Source organism: Balaenoptera borealis, assembly GCF_965194805.1.
Source record: "Balaenoptera borealis genome assembly, chromosome: X".
NCBI classification, from domain to species: domain Eukaryota; kingdom Metazoa; phylum Chordata; class Mammalia; order Artiodactyla; family Balaenopteridae; genus Balaenoptera; species Balaenoptera borealis.
This window is the reverse complement of record NC_138881.1, coordinates 16,421,181-16,437,704: the sequence shown is the minus strand read 5'-3', so window position 1 is coordinate 16,437,704 and position 16,524 is coordinate 16,421,181. Positions and strand designations below refer to the sequence as shown.

Here is a 16,524-nt window from a genome sequence, read left to right as displayed (position 1 = left end):
TTGATGAAATAAAATTCATATTTTAAGGCAAGACAAGAAAAATTTAAACAAATTGTTTTTTCTCTGCCCGTTTGGGCCTCCTGCCTCCCCTCTTGTGTGCATTGTGCATCTGCATTTATGCATTAACCTGAACTCCCTAATGGCAGAAATACCTGCTCAACCATAAAGATCAATTTTTCTTTTTCTAGCGCCAGCCATGTAACCCCTTTGGAGATAACATTCCTTTCTCAATTCTGTAAGGGATCATGATGACCCACCACTCACCTTGGATGTGCATACATCTTTGGTGAATTTTATGTACAATGCCAATATATCATTTCCCTTAAAGATAGCGACGGGTACAGAACAGACCAGGTCACATGACCTGGGGAGATACGGGGCCATACCTAATGGAAGTTCTTAGCTTAAATACTTACATATGACCTTATTAATGTCACTAGCTATATTGTTTATATCCTGCCTATTTTACAAAATGATTGTTTCTTGCATCACCAGATGTGTGACTGAGCCTGTGATAAAAATAACAATGACTAGGTGACTTGAAATGATTCACCAAATATTGATATATAGTTCTCTTAAGATCAATGATGGTAATAGCGTAACTCTAGCTATGGGAAGAAGCAACGAGAGGGAACCATTTCCTGGACCATAGCAGACCAGTAAGACAGGCGGTCCAGAGGCTTTGGGCTACTGTCAACAGGGCCTAATCCACTAATAGCACATGGAGAGTCCTATCAATGAAATCCTGGCCTTACCTGGGAATGAGCATTCCTAGTGTCATGGGCCAAATTGGTCATGAAATGCCTCCCAAACCTTGATCTAAATTAAGACCGAAAGGGAGGGGTTTGTAAAATAAAGAATGTTGCCCACCACAACAAGAATCAAGTTGTAAGCTGCTGCAGTCACTGACCTAAAATATACCCTAAAAGGAATTCAGGGTGAAGAACAGGATGAGGCATTTTGTGCTCTGGGAAAACTGGCAGAACTGGCCCTCAGGTAGTTAGATATTTTCAGGAGAAAATTTTATGAACCCAGTTTCTTGCATCTTCCCATACTTGGAAAAGCACTAAAACCATTAACTAAGATATCTCTTCCCTCATGAACAGCAGTAACCTTCTGCCAAGATGTGTGTTTGATTGCATGTACCCCTTCTCTAAAATCACAGACATACTGGCCTCCCTGCCCCCTTACCTCTTCAGAACAGTTCTGAGCTCTCTGAGAGGCTGTCTCCCAGGTTATAATCCTCAGGTTGGCTCAAATGAAATTTTCCATTTCTTTCTTAGGTTGACTATTGATTAATTTTTTCCTCATTATAAAATAAATGTCATGGGGATGTAATATACAGCGTATGTGAAAGTTGCTAAGAGAACAGATGTCTTAAAAAGTTGTTGGGCTTCCCTGGCGGCGCAGTGGTTGAGAATCTGCCTGCCAATGCAGGGGACACGGGTTCGAGCCCTGGTCTGGGAAGATCCCACATGCCGCGGAGCAACTAGGCCCGTGAGCCACAATTACTGAGCCTGCGCGTCTGGAGCCTGTGCTCCACAACAAGAGAGGCCGCGATAATGAGAGGCCCGCGCACCGCGATGAAGAGTGGCCCCCACTTGCCGCAACTAGAGAAAGCCCTTGCACAGAAACCAAGACCCAACACAGCCATAAATTAATTAATTAATTTAAAAAGTTGTTATCACGAGAAAAAATGTGTAATTATGCATAGTCATGGATGTTAACTAGACTTATTGTGATAATTTCACAATATCTATAAATATTGAATCATTATGTTGTACACCTGAAACTAATATAGTATGTCAATTATACCTCAATAGAAAAAGATCCATTTCATTTCTTAAAGGAAAATAAACTTTGACAGTCTCTATAATAATGTAAAAAAAAAAAAAAAAAGAAAGAAAGAAAAGAAGAGAGGAGGGTTTCAGAGCTTGGGTAGAACTGGAGATGAGGGACTCCTCTCTCCAGCACTCCGGCCTGGCCAGTTTATGACCAGCTTCTCTGGGTGAAGCCGGAGGATTTAGATTAGGGATCTTGAAATATGCCTTTTGACCTTTCCTTTACAAAGCACCCTAAAACTTCTCAATCAAGCTGAACTTTAGAGCAAACCGTGGTCCTTACCATGCCTTGGGCTTTCTTGGTGGGAGCCATCCCCCCAGTGGATGACTTAGAAAAATCATATATACAGGTCATAAAAGTCAATGAATATTTGAGTGTTTTTGATGGTGCTAGACTCCATGCTGTTGGAAGGACTATTTTTATTTATTTTTTGGGGGGGAGCCGTGCTGCGTGGCTTGTGGAATCTTAGTTCCCCGAACAGGGATCGAACCCAGGTCCTCAGCAGTGAAAGCGCAGAGTCCTAACCACTGGACCACCAGGGAATTCCCTGTCGGAAGGATTATGGCTAGGGGCTCTTTTGACTTCGGAGCCACAGAAATGTTTTCCATAACCATAACACAAAATGGATACAAATGGAGACAAAATGCAACACAAATGGAGACAAAATGCAACAAATGAATTTAACCAAATACGAAGTTGTTGACCTAACCCCACAGGGAATGACCTGAACAACACAGTAATAAAGCCAGAAAAAAAGAACTTCCCTAAAAAGGCTTAAATTGTTTTCAGTTATCAGTGTCATTGTTATTGGAGACCACACACACACACACACACACACACACACACACACACACACACACACACACACAACACACACACCGATAAAGTGAATATATAATTATGTTGATGTCATTAGGAACCAAGATTTTCAACGTGAAACAAGAGACACAAATATAAAATGAAAGTAAAAGAAGCTTAGTGGTACTGATTTTGAACTGGAAATAACAGTATAAACTCATGACTATTTTCCCCTTAAAAAATATACATCCTAACTCTCTCCACTGGAAGACCTAGAAGCAAAGAGCCGCCCAATAGTAATTACTCTGAAAACTGGTAAAGGGAAAGAATTGAGGATTTATCCTCCCTCTCCTATACAGACTGAATTTCAAGGTAAACCAATAGCTGATAGGGGAAAGTTTTTTTTTTTTAACTTTTTATTTTATATTGGAGTACAGCCGATTAACAATGTTGTGATAGTTTCACATGCACAGCAAAGGGACTCGGCCATACATATGCATGTATCCATTCTCCCCCAAACTCCCCTCCCATCCAGGCTGCCACCTAACATTGAGCAGAGTCCCCTGTGCTATATAGTAGGTCCATTGGTTATCCATTTTAAATACAGCAGTGTGTGCATGTCAATCCCAAACTCCCTGACTATCCCTTCCCCCTATCCTTCCACCACCCCCCCCCGGAAAGTTCTTTATAGAAAAGTTTTCACTAATAAAGAAGGAATCCTAGAGTTTTAATATCCCCATCTTGCAACCCTCAAGGAGATGATGGATCTAGCCATTGGGGAACTTTATAAAGTAGGATCAAATTGAGAACATCTGGTCAACCAGCAGCCTATGCTCCTGCCCCAAGAGAAGCTCAGGTGCCTCCTCACCTGAGGCATGTTCTTGCCTCCTATCACACTGGAATCCCATCAAGCCTTCAGGCTTCCTGCCAGCTTACAGGATGGAATCTGTAAAATCAAAAAATGCAAGAAGTATTACGGAAGAGATGGCCTAGTGTCTTTAAAAAGCAAATGGCAAGATAAAAGAAAAAATAAGTGGATGCAGGAATCGTCACATGTTATGAGACTTAGAGATTTATCAGCCAAAAGCAACCTGTGGATCCCGGCTGCATTCCAAAAAAAGCAACTAGAAAAAAACATTATCAGACAACTTGGACAATTTCAACACTGACTGGATGTAATGATATTAAAGAATTGCTTAGGCATGCAAATGTTATTAAAGTACTTTTATAAAGAGTCACAGATACATACTCAAGTTTTTACAGTTGAGATGATATGATGCTTGGGAGTAGCTTTAAAACAATCCAGTGACAGTGGTGGCCACACTGGCGGAAACAAGATGGACCATGAGCTGATAACTGTTTAACCTGGTGGTGCCTGAACAGGGGTTCCTTGTACTCTTCTCTCTACTCTTGCAGATGTTTGAAAATTTCTCATTACAAAAAGAGCAGTATAGATGCCAGACATCAGGGATTACATGTTGAACAATTATCTCTAGTTGTTTTAAGAAAATTCACGTTTCACCTTTTGGTATTTGCTACAGGGCATAGAAGCTACAGAAGGGCTTGCTTATGTCAGGCAATTGCAAACATTTATGAATACTCATTCATTTCACAATACATATTGAACACCTGTAAACCAGACACTGGAGTTGTAGGTGACAGGGACATGATGGCTGTCATAGAGTTAGGGTCTGGGGGAGAAGGGGACGGATTTTGAATGCATAAATTACATACACAGTGCACATTTCCATTATAAAGAGTGTTATGGAGGGCTGGGGGTGATCAGGAAAGGTTGAGGAAAAGCCTTTCAGATGTGATCTGCTAACCAAGCTGCACTGAATAACCAGCTGAGCTGAGGCAGGAAGAGGGCATGCCCGGCACAGTCCCAGGTCAAAGGTGCTTTTGAGAAATGGAAACAAGATTGGCAGTAGATCATCCTGGTCCTTTTAGGCTCACTGAGGATTTAGACATTTGTCCTAAGAACAGTGAGAAGTCAAAGAAGTATTTTAACTTTAGCTTTGCATTTTGTACATATGGAAGATAAGATGTACCCACCCATGATAGGACCCCAAGGGAAATTCATTGAAAGAGGCGCCATAGTGTTTTCTTGGAAGCATGGGTTTCCTGAAACATGGTAAGATGTGTGAATAACGGTGGGTATGATCATCTCTTTCTAATAGCCAATGTAGAAATGTTAAAAAAAAAAAAAAAAAGGATTCTAAACTCTTCCCTATTGAAATGTGGGTGTGCTCAAGTTGAAGAGAATTTAAGCATGAAATGCTGGGACCACCAGATCTGCAGTTCAACTATGGTGCTGCCTTTGCCCTATTCTGCATGGCCTGACAAGAGTAGGGCAAACCTTTTCTTCCATCTGTGGCTGCGTCGCCCTGGGTTGGCTTTCACTAAACCACAGACTGCATCACATGGCACATTCTTCTAAGTCTGGCCTTGTTCTCCCATCACGCAGACCGTGGCTGATTAGTGTGGCCTTAAGTTATTGTCAGTCATTTTCTTTGGCTGATTTCCAAACAGAAGCAGCCTTTGGAAACCTAATAATAGGCTTGTGGAGAGGCAGCATAGCATCTGGACTCTGGAATCTGTCTGGTCTCAAATCCTGACTCAACCACTTACTAGCTGTGTGACCTGGGGCAAGTTGCCTAATCTCTCAGTGCCTGGACATGCTCACCTTTAAAAGGAATGGAATGACAATATTCATCTCATTGGGCTGTTATGAAGCTTATACAGATTCATATTTGTCAAGCCCTCAGAACAGTGCCTGACCCATAACAAGCACTATTACTAGAATTTGGTTGGTGTGCAAATCTTTGAACGTCTTGGTGCCTCACTATCCTCATTAGTAAAGCAACTTCTAGAAACTTCTATTTTCCAGGTCCACTTTGAGAAAGAATCAGTTGGGTACTCAGCAGGTTTAAGAGGTGACTGCTATCTTTATAGTCAATAGTTAACTACTGTTTAGGGCCACCAACAAGAGCTACTACATAAACAGAAAGAACCTCTGTCAGTGTAGTACTTAGCCAAAGGTCATTAATTGAACAACGCGGCTAAACAAAGGCAGATGTCCAATGGCAGCTGGGATCGGGGTGTTCAGAGGCCTTTGAACTCATCCTGCAGCTCAAAGCTTCTTTCTGGGTCAGGTTCTCCACTCATGAAAATCCACCAGGCCTCAAATGAGATCTAATTAAACTTAAAAGCTTTTGTACAGCAAAGGAAACCATAAACAAAATGAAAAAACAACCCACAGAATGGGAGAAAATATTTGCAAATGAAGCAACTGACAAGGGATTAATCTCCAAAATACAAACAGCTCATGCAGCTCAAATTTTTAAAAAAACCAAACAACCCAATCAAAAAATGGGCGGGGGACTTCCCTGGCAGGTCAGTGGTTAAGACTTCGCCTTCCAATGCAGGGGGTGAGGGGTCTGATCCCTGGTCAAGGAGCTAAGATCCCACATGCCTTGCAGCCAAAAAACAAAAACATAAAACAGAAGCAATATTGTTAACAAATTGAATTAAGACTTTAAAAATGGTCCTCATCAAAAAAATCTTTAAAAAAAAAAATGGGTAGAAGATCTAAATAGACATTTCTCCAAAGAAGACATACAGATGGCCAAGAGGCACATGAAAAGATGCTCAACACCACTTATTATTAGAGAAATGCAAATCAAAACTACAATGAGGTATCACCTCACACCAGTCAGAATGGCCATCATTAAAAAATCTACAAACAATAAATGGTGGAGAGTGTGTGGAGAAAAGGGAACCCTGCTACACTGTTGGTGGGAATGTAAATTGGTGCAGCCACTATGGGGAACAGTACGGAGGTTCCTTAAAAAACTAAAAGTAGAGCTACCACATGATCCAGCAATCCCACTCTAGGGCATATACCCTGAGAAAACCATAATTCGAAAAGATACATGCACCCACCCCAATGTTCACTGCAGTACAATTTACAATAGCCAGGACATGGAAGCAACCTAAATGTCCATCGACAGAAGAATGGATAAAGAAGATGTGGTACATATATACAATGGAATATTTCTCAGCCATAAAAAAGAACGAAATAATGCCATCTGCAGCCACATGGATGGACCTAGAGATTGTCATACTGAGTGAAGTAAGTCAGACAGAGAAAGACAAATAGCATATGATATCGCCTATAACCAATCTAAAACCATGGTACAAATGAACCTATTTACAAAACAGAAATAGAGTCACAGATGTAGAAAGCAAACTTATGGTTACCAAGGGGGGAAGGGGGGGATAAATTGGGAGACTGAGATCGACATATACACACTACCATATATAAAATAGATAACTAATAAGAACCTACTGTATAGCACAGAACTACTCAATACTACTCTGTAATGGCCTATATGGGAAAATAATCCAAAAAAGAGTGGATATATGTATAACTGATTCACTATGCTGTACAGCAGAAACTAACCCAACATTGTAAATCAACTATACTCCAATAATAAAAATTAATTTAAAAAAAATCCACCAGGCCTTGCCAACTGTCTGCACAACTGGCTTAACCGTCAATAAAGCTTGCCAATCTTAAGAAACTTGCCAACCTTTAAGAAACGAAAATCGGGATTTACCAAACACAAGGGAGGGGCAATTAGGGACTTTACCAAATAGCTATAATAGGATTCTTTCTTAAAGTAGTTTCTCATCATTTTATAACTAGCATTTTTCTTATTACAAAAGAAACGTGTTCCATGTAGAAATTCTGGAAACTACAGATAAATCAAAATTTAAAAAATAAAAATATTCTACAACCATACAAGGCCACACAAAGTGCTGTTAATGTCAGTATATCACCCCTCCCAGCAATATACTTTTGCTACACATTTACATATTTTAAAAATTTATAGGAATGAGGTCAGAAGGTACCTCATAGTTTGTAACCCCTTCCCACGGGTGAGTAAATATTTTTAACAACCTGATTTTTAACTCCTAATATTCCACTGTAGCTATAATTTATTCCACCAATCCATCACTGTTGCACAATTAGATGGTTTTCCATTTTTATAATCATAAACTATGCTTGAGTATATCTGTAGCTATCACCTCATCCAAATTATTATTATTATTATTTTTAGGACAAATTTCTCGAGGTGAAATTGCTGGGTCCAACAATATGCAAACATTTCAGGGATCTGATTCATAATACTCTTTGCCCCTTAGGAAGCGTTAAATCCATTTTCAGGAATCCCCCTGGGGCCCAAAGAGAACATTATATCATATCTATTTTTAAAAAGGATTTCCAGATGTTTAAATATTTTGTTGACTCCAAGGGTGGTGGTAGAGGGGCTAAAAAGTGAGACTTAGACAAAAAGTGAATGCCGTTTCCCTGGCACACTGACTGCCAACAGTGCGCGTGTGCACCCTCGCCCGAGTCGCTGCATCTGCCACACGGCTATGGTCCATGGCCCGTCCTGAGCCTACGTGTGCCTTCCTTAGTCTCTCCTGTCTTGCCTTTGCTCCTCCCTTCCCAGTGATTCTCAATGGGAGCCGAGCTGCTCCCTATGGCTTACCATGGGCATTTCTGCGGCTGGGGGTCTGTTGTCACAATGATGGGGGGGAATACCCTTGAACTTAGATTCCCGACATCCTGTGTGATGGAAACATTTTCTATTTCTCACATGACTTTCAAATGTTCCTCTGGACATTTATGTAGGTGAAATCCTGCATCTAAAACCTGTATATAATATCTGGACCTAGATCCTACCTCCATTCTACAGAGAAATAAAAAATAGCTTTTGAATGAATCTTCCAGGAATACATAGGTATTTAGTAAGTAAACTGAGGAAAGACTGTGTCAAGAATTTGTTTTCTTCCAGGTTTTTCAAGACTTGTTTACAACTGCAGAAAACTCGTATCGCCAGTGGCAATGCTGCTAGTGGTATTCAAGTGAGTGATTTAACACCCCACTTCAGTCTACACCCGCAGCTGCCACAGTCAGTGATTCTACGTTCAGGTGCAAGCATCCAACCACTTCATTGTGGCTCTAATGTAGTCGTCCAAGTATACATCTTAGTTTGTAACACATTACTTTGCTTTCATTTCTTTGTTATATTATAGTCTTTAAAAAATCTAAAAATTATGTGTGTAGTTAGGTACTATTATCTATGAACTGCATTTCAGGATTTTAAAGAGTGTGTTTAAAACTATTTGTTATAAAAAGCTGGCCTTGTAAAAGAATGAAATTAGAACATTACCTAACACCATACACAAAGGTAAACTCCAAATGGATTAAAGACTTAAATGTAAGACCAGACACTATAAAAAACTCACAGAGGAAAACATAGGAAAAACACTCTTTGACATAAACCACAGCAAGATCTTTTTTGACCCACCTCCTAGAGTAATGGAAATAAAGACAAAAATAAATAAATGGGACTTAATTAAACTTAAAAGCTTTTGCACAGCAAAGGAAACCATAAACAAGACAAAAAGACAACCCTCAGAATGGGAGAAAATATTTGCAAATGAAACAACAGACAAAGGATTAATCTCCAAAATATACAAACAGCTCATGGAGCTAGCGCAATATCAAAAAAACAAACACTCCAGTTAAAAAATGCGTGGAAGACCTAAATAGACATTTCACCAAGGAAGATATACAGATGGCCAAGAGGCACATGAAAAGATGCTCAACATCACTAATTATTAGAGAAATGCAAATCAAAACTACAAGGAGGCATCACCTCACACCGGTCAGAATGGCCATCATCAAAAAATCTACAAACAATAAATGCTGGAGAGGGTGTGGAGAAAAGGGAACCCTCTTGCACTGTTGGTGGGAATGTAAATTGATACAGCCACTATGGAGAACGGTATGGAGATTCCTTAAAAAACTAAAAATAGAACTACCATACGACCCAGCAATCCCACTACGGGGCATATACCCTGAGAAAACCATAATTCAAAAAGAGTCATGTACCCCAATGTTCACTGCAGCACTATTTACAATAGCCAGGACATGGAAGCAACCTAAGTGTCCATCGACAGATGAATGGATAAAGAAGATGTGGCACATATATACAAGGGAATATTAGCCATAAAAAGAAACGAAATTGAGTTATTTGTAGTGAGGTGGATGGACCTAGGGTCTGTCATATAGAGTGAAGTAAGTCAGAAAGAGAAAAACAAATACCATATGCTAATGCATATATATGGAATCTAAAAAAAAAAAAAAAAAGGTACTGATGAACCTAGTTGCAGGGCAGGAATAAAGATGTAAACATAGAGAATGGACTTGAGGACACGGGGTGGTAGGGGGAAGCTGGGGTGAAGTGAGCGTAGCATCAACATACATACACTACGGAATGTAAAATAGCCAGCAGGAAGCAGCAGCATAACACAGGGAGATCAGCTCGATGCTTTGCGAAGACCTAGAGGGGTGGGATAGGGAGGATGGGAGGGAGGCTCAAGAGGGAGGCGATATGGGGACATATGTATGCATATGGCTGATTCATTTTGGTGTACAACAGAAACACAGTATTGTGAAGCAATTATACTCCAATAAAGATCCACTAAAAAAAAAAAAAAGCTGGCATTGGGCTGTGATAGGCAACTTGCTGGCGACCCCTAGTGGCGCACTCGAGCATTGCTTCACAGCCGGCGGCTCTCTGGTTTAAAAGCTTGTTGGCTCCAAAATGTGGTAACAAAATAACCCCTTCCCCCCCCAACCCCCCACACTCAACCAGGGCTGGTTCCCGTTAGTGTGCTGGTGCCTGAGCAGGGGGGATGGAGCGGAAAGCGGGGGCGGAGGGGGGGCGATCAGAGGCAAGGGAAAGAACGCCAGCCCCATGTATCTTTTCATACCTAGAAAATTTAAGCATGTCACATCCCATTATTTTTTCTGTCTTACCTGCTGGTGTCTCCCCGCTTTTTCCCTCCGTTAATGGCAGGGTCCCAATGTGTACTTTCGACCCATGCTTTTCTCAAACCAGTGCTTCTCCAATTTAGCGCGCGCCAACCTCCCTCGCGGGCTCCTTGCAATGGACTTGGTGGTCCCGCCCCCCAGGTTTCACATCCGGGACTCCTGGGCCGGGCCGACTTTGCCGCTCCCAAGAGCTCCCAGGTGATACTGATGCGGCTTGATAGGGGAGCAGCTCAAACTCTGCTTTAAATCCTGTGCCTGAGCAGTATTTATCAGTCTCAGCTGTGCGAAGTTTCCAAAGTGCCTGGATTTAAAGGAATTTTGCACTTTTCTAAAGGCAACAGAGCGCAGTGGAGGAGGGACTACCTCATAGAAGGGTCCCTGTGAATCCTTTCCTGGAGGCGGGCGGGGAATGGAATCAGCTGTGCTTACTCGCCGCGGGGACGCAAGTTTTCCCGCATCTCAGCATTTCCCCCAAATGAGCCTCCATGCCTTAAATAAAATATTTCACTGAGAAAAGCTATTTGCTCCTCTTGGCAGCTTTGAGGCTCTAAAAGAAGAGTGTCTTTTCAGAGAGAAGAACTCGAGTCTCAAAGGGCCATAGTACTTTTGTTTTCATCATTTCTCTTGGGCTCATTCCTGGTAATCATTTTGAAAATTAAATCCTCCTGGGCTTTCTGGAAAATGAATAAACAAGAGAGAAAGAGAAAGAAAAAGAAAGTGGAGGGAAGATAAGAAAAATAGGAAGAGAGAGAGAAGTGGGGGGCAGGGGCGCCTGGGTTGGGAGGTCTGGCTGGAAAGGGGAGAAAGTGGTGACTTCTCTGGAGAGAAGAATATTGAAAGGGGCAAGTGAGAGGAATTGGAGAAAGCAGCGGGCAACAAGATGTCCCTTCCCTCAAGAGGATGCTATCCGCCTGGTGGGCAGGGCGTGCTTCTCAACCGCAGTGTGCACGTGGCTCCCCTGGCGGCTGCAGCATCCGAGTCTGCAGAGGCAGGTGCCGCGGCCCCCAGGCTGGCCCAGTGGCGCCGCCTCCTGGCAGCCACACCCTCGAGTCTTGCTCCCGCACACTGCACCAGGGTTGGTCTGTATGACCGTCAGCGCACAGCAGAAGCCGTGATCTGTCACTGCTGAGACTGGGTCATAAAGGCACTAGGCTTCTTCCCGTCTGTTGGGTCACAGTGGCTCCGGGAGAAGCCAGCTGCCGCAGGCAAGCAGCCCTGTGGGGCGGCCCACGTGGAGCCCGCAGCCAAGCCAGGGAGCTGGGAACGGCTCCTCCCGTCTCAGATGACTGCAGCCCAGCCCACAGTCTCACCAGAGACCCTGAGCCCCAAACCCCCAGCTCAGCTGCTTCTGGATTCCTAAGCCACAGAAACTGGGAAGTAATAAAGGTTTGTTGTGTTGAGCCACCAAGTTTTGTACAGAAATAGAACAGATGTCTGCTACAGTGAGAAAAGATTGGGAACACGGCGCCCCAGTGAGCGAGGAGAGTTCCCCTTGACTTGCCCGCCCTCCCCCTCACCAGCTTGGCAACCTCTGTTTTATATCTCCGCCGGGCATCATTTAGGGTCAGGACCATGATTCCCGTGGCCTAAACTGCACATTTCCGAGCACTCTACGACAGAGACGTGATTACCACACTTTTCATGTCGCACCACAGGGAGAAAACAGTGCTACTTATGCAGCTCGGTGGAATCAATGGGCCAGGTGGCTCTTACACCAACCTGGGCCTCCGCGGGACTTCCAGCCTCCACTGAAGGCAAGCAGATTGGTATCTTGGCATAGCTCATCTGTGGCACCCCATTGGGTGTTCTGTGCTGGATGATCTTTAGAGGACTTTGCAAGTCTTTCTCACCCCTGGTTCCTCATCTGGACCACAGAACACAGAAAATGATGGGAGTGACTATCTTCTCCATTCTGCCAGAGAGAGTACATGACTCCTATTCTAGGAGTATAAGAGAGAAGTTAATTCATTACATACAGTGGATGCTTTGTGATATCAGGGTTTAATCCTCACTGAGGCCAAGAAAGGCTAGAGGGTAACTGGAATTGCAAATGCGCCCTAGCATTTTCTGAAAGAATGGAATCATGACATTTTAGACCTGGAGGTAGCTTTAGTAATGGCTAGTTCAGGTTTCTTGTTTGCAAATGAACAAACTAAAGCCCAGAGAGGTTAAGTAATTTGTCTGAGATCACACAGCTAGTTGGTGGCAGAGCTGAGATGAGAACTCAGAATTCCTGACTTTTAGCCTAAAATCCCATATGTTAGACTTTTAATAAAGAGCTAGTGAATAAATGCATGAAGAAAACCTCAGGTTTCCTGGATTTATACTGTCTGCAATTTACTTTCACAGAATTCTGCATAAATGAAGTGCTATAAATGTGTCTGTAAAATAACTTTAGTCTTCTCTACCAGAGGGGCAGTCAGTTAACCTGTGAAGCACCCTAATCAGGGAGCCATGCTGCAGGTTAGGTCATTAACATTCAAAGGACCCTGATAAGGATTCCATGTTTTAGAGGACCTGCAAATATCCTATCTCCATCTGCACCAGAGCTTAATAATTCACCTAAGAAGTGTTAAGGAATACTTTTTAATTGGTGAAATGAGTGGTGTTCAAAACATGTGATTAGCTAAAATGATGATGAGGGACCCACCCCTTGCATGAACGGAGGATAAGCGTCTGACAAGCCAGAGGGCTAACACCTTTGGACTAGCGGTCCTGTGTTCGCCTCTTACGGAGACTCTGTTGTCTCATTGGCTCTGCCTTGGATCAACACGTCAGGAAGGAGCTTGTTATAGTGCCTAAAAAACAGAGCAAGCCCTTGCCTGCTTCTAGGAACAGGCTGTAGGGCAGGATTTGTGCCTGCATATGAATAAATGATTTTGACAGATTTCTGTCTGCAGCTTCTTTCATTGTAATATAATAGTGAAGTTGTGGAGAAGGAAATTGACAAACTGTCTTCCTACTTCACTTGTGGGAAGCTGCCACATTTATCCCAACAACCTGGCAATGCTGAAGGCCTAAATTCATTCATTCATCCAACAGATATGTAGGGAGAGCCTATTCTATTAGGATTGGGGGATACAGAAAACAAACAGAATTCATCCCACATTGTAAAGTGGCTTAGATAAGTTTGCAAAAACTGGTATCAAAAGCAACTGGTAGATTTAGTCAACAGGTATCCTGAGTTCTTTGGAAAGACTCAGGAGAGCAAAGGTTTCCAATCCCTACAGATCTTCAGAACTGAAACAATTCTAGAAATTATACAGGAAAAAAAAATCCCAGGTATGTATGAAACTAACATTTAAGGAGTGGGTATTTCAGTGGTTCTCAAAGTGCAGTCCCAGATAAATAGCATCAACATAAACTGGGAAACTCGTTAGAAATGCAAATCCCCACACCCTATCCCAAACCTCCTGAATAAGAAACTCTGAGCATGGGGACATGAAAGTTTTGTTTTAAAAAGTTCTCCAGGTGATTCGGATGCCAAGTTGGAGGACCACTGCTGTACTTTATAACAAAGAACAAATTCCACTAGGTGGCACTCTTTCACAAGAATATAAAAACTTTTTTTTTTTTTTTTCCTGCAGTTGCTGGATAATTCTGCCAGGTAACACTTTAACATGAGAAATTGAAAACATATCTGTTCTGCAATTGCAGGAAAATTCTACTGGGTGGCACCCTAACTTCAGCAATAAAACTGTTTTGCAATTACATGGTATTTCCACCAGATGGCGTTCTGGGGTGCCACCTGGTGGAATGATCATATAAGTGCAGAACACGTGTTTCTTTTTTCCCTATTACAGGTTTCCCCCGCTATCTGAAGGTAAAGTTCCTATGAAACATTTTGTAAGCAGAAATGGGGAAAAGCAAAGACAATCCCCGCTTTCTAAAAGTTAGAGTTATGCCACTTTAACAAAAGACCAACATTAGTACAGTCAGTAATGCCTTTTTTTTTTTTTTTTTTTGTAAAAGCAAAAATCCTCTTCAGGTTTCTTTTGCTTACTGAAAATTAGGTGCTAATGTAGGTCTCTCATAAAAGCAAAGTGGTGTAAGAATAACTTTCAGAAAGCAGAAGATACCTGCAGTAAGAAAAACATGTTCTGCAATTGCACGATAATTCTACTCGGTGGCACTCTAACCTGAGAAATATGAAAAATTTATCTGCAATTGCAGGAAAATTCCATCCAGTGACATTCTAACCAGAATAATAAGAAGAACATATCTGTGTGCAATTACATGAAAACTCTACCTGGTGACACTCTTAACTGAGTAATAAGAAAAGTATAGCCTCTGCAAATACATGATAAAACTACTGGGTGGCGCTGTAACATAAAAATAAAAATTCAATCTGCAATTACATAAAAATTCCACAAGATGGCACTCTAACATAAGAAATAGAAAAAAGTTGGCGTTGTGATTCCAGACATTTTCCACTAGATGGCACTCTAACACAAGAAATGGATATAATTGGCTTTTGGTTGAATGGAATTCTTTTGTCTTTTAAGCAAAAAAGATTATGACATAGGTGACAATAAACATAGGATTTATTTACTTAGTAAATTAAAGTGTAAATAAAAATTTAGTACATATCTTTTCAAGTGCTTTGGGCATATCTTAATTATAGTGCTTGTTTTCTGCTTTTTAATTACTTGTTTGTACCTTCTTCCCACTGTTAGTAGGTCCTCAAGGGCAGAGACCAAATATCTAACTTTTCTACCTTTCCAGCCTCTCCTACAGTAGCTGATGCATAATAGAAATTCAATAAATATTTATTAAATAAATGAAAGACTGAATAAAACTGTGAGAGGCCAGGGAACAAGGAGGGAAGAAAACATAAATAGAATAAAAATCTAGATTCTTTGAGCTCTATTCCCAGGGCTTCTGTACCCTGCAGTTGGACAGGTAGGGTGAAATGTAGAAGAAAATGTAATTGAGACAGAAATGACAATGATGTTCATTTTAATGCCTTCCAAGGGGGAGAGTTTTTTTTAAGTTAGTGAATTAAAAGAGAAGAAAAACCAAAGATTACTTAGAAGGATAAAAATTCAGTGAGAAAACTATTTTTATTTTTAAATAGGCTAACAGCCTATCAAAATGGTTTTGATTGAGTTTTCAATAGCTGTTGAAACTATTTCAGTCATGTAAATGCTCTGGAAGTTGGTTTTTGAATTAAGTGTTGACGTTATTCACCCAGAGGAGCTTGGGAAAGCTTCCTGTTAGGGTCCCCTCAGGATTCATCCTTCCGAGAGAAATTCCTGCTCTGCCCCAAGTCTGGGCTGGATCAGCAGCCATGGGAGGAAGAGGTAAGGGCCTTCCAATTTGCAGATCAGACACAGGAGTCCAGAGTGGCCTCAGGAAATGTGGCCATATTTGCCTTCCTGCCCTCCTGCCCACTCTTTCAGGCCTTAATGACGGCTTCCTCCTCTCTGAGCTCCCCTCACCCCATCCAAACCGGCTCACCCAGCCGTCACCGTCAGGACTTTCAATGCCACAGCCCTAAGGCTGTTTCTAACCCAGAACAAATCTTCTGTCCCATCTGACTTCTGACAGCACTGAAGTTCATGGTCACACTGCTCCTTAGGGCCCAGTCTCCATCACTGCCTTCTGCTTTGCCTTTTGGAAGGGAATTTGCATTTTGTCCTGAACTAAAAACCTAAACCCAAAAGACGTCGCAAATGGTGGACTTTCAGGCATCAGCCATCGAATAGGGATTCTTCAAGAAAGAATATGAGGATCTCCCCCGAAGCCGGCCGTGTTTTGGCCTCTGCTCAGTGCTGCTTCCAAAGCCAGCAGCTCCTGGCGCCACTTGGCTCTGAGTCCCAAGGAAGTTACAAAATGCCCTACCTCCTGGCTGTTAGCCTATTTAAAAATAAAAATGGGTTTACAAGGCCCTGGCATGCTTGCTGTCTGTCATTAGTCACTGCTTCATTCCCTGGAGCTTCGGCTTCAAGCAGCCCAAGCGCTTTGCC

At 42.0% G+C, this 16,524-nt stretch overlaps 1 protein-coding gene and 1 long non-coding RNA gene across 2 annotated transcripts in view; both read right to left on the bottom strand.

Annotated features, from left to right (window-relative positions):
* Positions 1-10,667, bottom strand: part of PDHA1 (pyruvate dehydrogenase E1 subunit alpha 1) — a 34,746-nt gene extending 24,079 nt beyond the window's left edge. The window contains exon 1 of the mRNA XM_082375797.1: positions 10,541-10,667. The gene's annotated coding sequence lies outside the window, so the exon portion shown is untranslated. The remainder of the gene's footprint in view (positions 1-10,540) is intronic.
* Positions 1-16,524, bottom strand: part of LOC309620021 — a 601,726-nt gene that overhangs the window by 319,818 nt on the left and 265,384 nt on the right. The gene's annotated exons all lie outside the window — the stretch shown is intronic.